This window comes from Styela clava, chromosome 13, assembly GCF_964204865.1.
Source record: "Styela clava chromosome 13, kaStyClav1.hap1.2, whole genome shotgun sequence".
In the NCBI taxonomy this organism is placed as follows: Eukaryota; Metazoa; Chordata; class Ascidiacea; order Stolidobranchia; family Styelidae; genus Styela; species Styela clava.
The window spans coordinates 3926577-3932083 of record NC_135262.1 but is presented as its reverse complement, the minus strand read 5'-3'; the positions used below and the strand labels follow the sequence as shown (position 1 = coordinate 3932083).

General features: G+C 35.6%; 1 long non-coding RNA gene across 1 annotated transcript; it reads right to left on the bottom strand.

Annotated features, from left to right (window-relative positions):
* Positions 1 to 1063: 1063 nt before the first annotated feature.
* On the bottom strand, positions 1064 to 5507 carry LOC120333195 (uncharacterized). Its single transcript, XR_005568194.2, has 3 exons — positions 5342 to 5507; positions 4655 to 4798; positions 1064 to 4203 (listed from the first exon to the last, which is right to left on the bottom strand). It is a non-coding gene; the product is annotated as an uncharacterized LOC120333195 (long non-coding RNA).

The window sequence follows — 5507 nt, the reverse complement described above, 5'->3', positions numbered from 1 at the left end:
GTCCTTTAAACCTAATACAATAAAGGAATATTTCAATTGGATGAAATTCGACCTATCAGAAAATTTCAAAGTCACGTGACCTGCGCAGAACCAAAACGGACATGCACTTGCCATGCGCAAAAATTTACTATTTTTGACGGTTGCGATTCTGGTTTAGACTGTTCAAAAACGAAATTCTGAAATCTGGCAACGGTCATTTTTCAATAATTCTTGCGCATGGCAAGTAGATGGCCGGTAATCTACTGCGCAGGTTGAGAAATTTTGAATCAGCCAATAGGAATTGAGTATTTTCGTGCGCATGGCAATTAGGAACTTCCGGTAAGGAAATTCAACTTCCTGTTAAGGTGTCCGTCTGCGCATGGCTGGAACATGGCAAATGAAGTTCTGCGCCGATCACGTGACCTGGAATATGCGTTATGATTGGCTGTTAGTTAGGTATCGATGAATATATAAGAAATTCTAACTCGGCCACGTGTCTCTAAGTTACTCCTGTTCTGGTCTAATAATGGCGGGCGGACTTGTTAGAGTATAAACCTTAAGCCTACTAGTTGTAAAACGATAATATCGGTCGGAGATCGTAGACTTATCGATCGAAGGTTAGGGGATCCTCCAAAACAGCGCTCTTACTCCATAGTGACACCGTGTGTTCACTCTCTAATTAATTATTAACTCGCTAAATATACGACATAATTCATCTAAAATCAATAGGCTTCTGATCCGAGCTATGATGAATGTACATGCAAAATTTGGAGCAGATTCAACCTCGCTTTCGTGAGATATCGCGTGCATCTAACAGACAGACAGACAAACAAACCTACAAATACCTATCAACATACTTACTGATTTTAAGATCGATAAGTAATAATTAATGATTTAAATCATTTTTCAACATAAGTCGTCTCAACTTTTTTCCTCTTCCATTGAATGATCCTATTTCGCTCCCGGGCCTTACATTGGGGTATATGGAGGTTTGAAACATCATATCAGTATAAAACGGTGGGAGTGGTATTCCTGCGGACTTAGCGTTAAAGTGACGTCATAATTTAGCAAAAACACTTTGAAATCGCTTTTTTTTCAATTTATTTACAGATTCCTTTATAAAACAAGCATTTCTAAGTACATTTTTCAAATCTAAAAACACACAAGGCACACAAAATAGCTAAAATTCTAATATTTCGCCAAATTTTCTCTATAAATGAATACTTTTGCACTTTAGGAAACTTGGGAAGTTTGGGACGAGGTATTGTGTATTTTCTAAGTATTAACATTAAAAACTGAGTAACATTGCTTCAAATTAAAATGGCTTCAATTGATGAGCCATAATTAGACGGGAACCTTTTTTCGTACTCGCTTTCTAAACAGGGGGCAAGCAGATACTGGGCGTATAGAATCAGGGGCCAAGATTTCAAAAGAAGGGCTCTGAAATTTCTTTTTGCCATGTTAGACCAAAACAGGGAGCGGTTTTGACCGAAAAACGGAGAATATGGGTCTTCACGAGTTCTGAGGGTTTAAAAGTTGGATGCTTTCATTTTTACATTTCAAAATAAGGGGGAGGGGGCGAAAAGCAGAAAGAACAGCATAAAATAACACAGGTTTGGGCATGGGTCTCTTGTTAGACTCGAACCAAGGCTGTGAAAAAGTCAATATTGAAAAATAAAAAACAGAATTTGGAGGTAATAAAGTTTTTGGTTGAGCTAAGCTTTAGCTCCAAATAGAGCGATTCATCTTATTTCTAAACAGGTTTTTTGAGCAATGCTTTGGACAAGTAGATACATAAGCAAAATAAACCCCAAGATTGGGCATGGAATTCCTAACTTGGTTTAAACTAGGCCCCAAATAAGTCTCTGAATGAGCAGACCTGACAGGTCTAACCTATGATCTCAAGAAGACGCTGGGAAAGTTGTTACTCCAGCATAGAGCTTATCAAAAGGAGCACATAGGAGATTTTGCTACCTTCCAGGGTGAGGTGACGGTCCGTATTAGCAGATATGCAAATAGTAATAGTAATATTTAGTAAAATTGTGACACAAAAAGGTAAATTCAATATATGAGCATATATAGAATATGAATATAAATAAAATTGTGTATATGGGCGATTTCTTTGGGCGGAACTTAACAATAGAAGCAATTGAATGCAGCATAGCTTTTTATAGGGCAAGCAAGACGTAAATATTTACTCAAAAACCAAGATATTCAAAGAAACGATGGTTTTAATTCAAATATAGGGTACTGTGTATTAGAATTAGACGCTAATCGGTTCGATTATATGCTTTTCCACCGGCAATTTAGATTGACTTCAGATCGGTGGTTCCCAAACGGCGCGTGTCCCACAATTTTTTGAAGGGGGCTTGAAGCTAATTAATAATGGAAATATATGCTAGATTTGATCTTGCCTGCCTTTTTTGATATTTACATTCCATTCTTGTATTTTTAAGTCTTTTTTAAATAAGACTTTCGCCTTACAAACTGTTATATGTAGCTTATTGTTAGCTACTTATTTTTGAGGTAGGGCAAGAGACTTGACAAATTCTAAAAACGGGGCTTGAAAATTTGTAGAACCACTGCTTTAGATTGAGGTTTAGGTATTGGGAAAAAACTGATTTTGACGACAAATATATAAAAGTAACACGCATTACACTTCAATGTGAGACAGAAAAGACAGCTTCAATAGAAAACAACAATAAAACAAATAACCCTGGCTGGAAAAAGAAATTGCGTATGTTGGAGGAAGCCGTTCGACGAATTTTACAAAAAACTTGTTTATACTGATACTTGTTTGGGTGAAAATTTACATTAAAACAGTGAATTTGAAATTTGAATCGAAAGCTTTCACTTGGGAGTCCAAAGTAAAAAGTATCCGATAGCTATAGATAAGTTTTGCATAAATTTGCAATCTGACATTCCTTAAAAAAATCGGAATTTTTGAAGTCGCGCGTTCTTCGAAGTCGCGCTTGAAAAATAACTAAAAAATCTTGTACCATTGAGTAGAATTTTGTGTAATTAAGCTAAATTTAGCATTTTTAATCTAACCTAAAGCATTAACTCGAGGCCAAGGTACAATTTTCTGATTGCAAATAATTTTAGATGATAGAACTTTGGTTCGGAATAGATTCAAATATTAACGACTTCTAGGTCAGTAAAATCTAGCATGAATATCTTGTGCCAATCAAAGTAAAAATCATTCAAAACAACCAAAACAAGACAGAAACAATACATTACAATATGAAATAAGAAAAAGCGATAGAAAGCAGACACAGAAGAATAAATACCAAATTCAAACAGGGCAAAACATTGTGTGTATATACAAAATAAATTGTACAATAAAAAATGGAAAAATAAATTTGAATGTACCGGAGCACAGTGTATAAATCAGAGGTGGGGGATCTGTTGAAAGCGGTGTGCTTTCGACAGAATTTTGTCATAGATTGTGAACCCACAAATTGCCGCCCAATTAGAAATCAATTTTGTGGGAAACTTTGTTTTTCAAAGGGTCATAACAGATTTGCTTTATCATACTAGAGCTTTTATTGTAAACGATATTAAAGCAAGTACAGTGATATTTCAGTAGTCAAACGACTTGATTATAAAACAAGTCAGTAGTCGACCAAAAAATACTGCGCTACTCAAACAAAATAATTCGTTGCTTGAATACCAGAATGTGCCGCCAATGGAACAAAGTTTTGTCAATGTTTTGGGTATTTTAGAATATTCGAATCGGGATTTTCGACCCGAAATGGATCAGTGCGAATTCTCACGGAAGAAATTAATGAGCTATACAGAATGATAATGATGAAATCGGAGTTTTCGTTGAATTTAAATTATACGAAAAAAGTTTGATTTTCGATATTTATTATCTATAGGTGGCATATTCTTGTGAACTCTCATCTACATTCGAAAATATGTTACGTGTCCCAATAGTCAATGCCAGAATACAAATTCAACAGAGTCGCAGATTCCGTAACTTCGAATACAGAACATCAAGCTTAGTATCAATATTACGATAATAAACGCGGCCCATGGCATATAGGTTAACTCGTCTTTCGAGGCGGTGTCTTTGTTCCAAGCGTAGTAACTGAGAGGGTTGAGAAACATGTTCAGCACGAAGCTCGCAATCAGAATAACGAGTAACCCCCATAAAAACTGGGCAGGTATATTTCAGGCTGGTTTTGATTGAATCAATTTCTCTATATGTCATTTTCGAAGCTGAAAAAAATAAGTGGACTGGTTATTTGTCAAAATAACGTAATGTAAAATAAATTTTACATGACATGTTTATACTCGTTTTGAGTATTGATATCAACAAGGCAGTTGCCACTGCTCCACAAAGATTTGCTTTAGTTTGAAGGCCTGGATTCTTTCTGGTGCGGCACTGCCTATACCCAATCCATTACACCTAAGTGAGGTGGTGGATTTAATTTAAGCTGTGATGGCAATTTAGTTGAGTCCTACGCAACTATACTTGCATCATGAAAACATAATTGAGTATCAGAAATACTTTCTAGAAAGTTTGTGTTACAAAAGGTGCGGCCTGCGGTTTCACCCAGTTATTTGTATCTGCCCCTCCTGTGGTAATAACGGTTGCGAACTCCTGGCGTAAATTCTTGCTCTAAATAATTTTCAATACAAAAATGACAACAAAGTGTAAAGCACTCACTTTTCTAGTTTGATGACCCAAGCAACTGCAATTGTTTCGAAGAGTGCGACAGGAAAAAGTCAAATGTAACTGAGTATCCGTCGAATATGTCCAGGAAGTAACTCCCAGATCTCATCGTAAAGATTAGAGCAATTAAAAACATGCCTGAAAATGAGGATACATAATTATAATTTATCTTTTTAATTTGTAAGTCGTTTTCAAAACTTTCCCGAAACAATGCTCTGCACAACGGTCTATTGATATCTAATTAACTGCTATTGTTCGAAATACCAGATTTTTTTGGTTTCTACATTGCCATTTGTTGTTGGTCGTGGGTATGGGATGTGAATGCAAGATTTCGAAAACTGTAACAGACGTTTTTTGTTACCTGGACGACACCGACTGCACACTTGATACTCATTAACAGTTCATTAACGCGGTATTTCAAGCCCCAAGTTTGTATTCTCAAATCCAGAAAATCAAACAACGCGAAGTATACAGTTCACACGGTTACCTTAATACAAATGTAGAAACAATAAGTATAAAATACTTGCAATAAAGAAATAATCATACCTAATTCGGCTTCTAGAAAGCCTACTCAAATTTCCCAACACATTTATTAAACATAGTTAATTAGAAAGTCGAACCAAATTACTATTAAATAACTTACAGCCTTCAAGTCAGAAAGAATTACATATTATAACATACCGAAGCTGCTATTCCGTGCTTGAAATATCACAAGTTTAACATGAAATCATTCGTCAATGAAATCTAATCAAATCAATTAAATAACCTATAACTGTAAAACCAATCACAAAGACAATCCAATGCTCATAAAACTATCCTTAAACTAAACCTTTGTGGAAAAACCCTA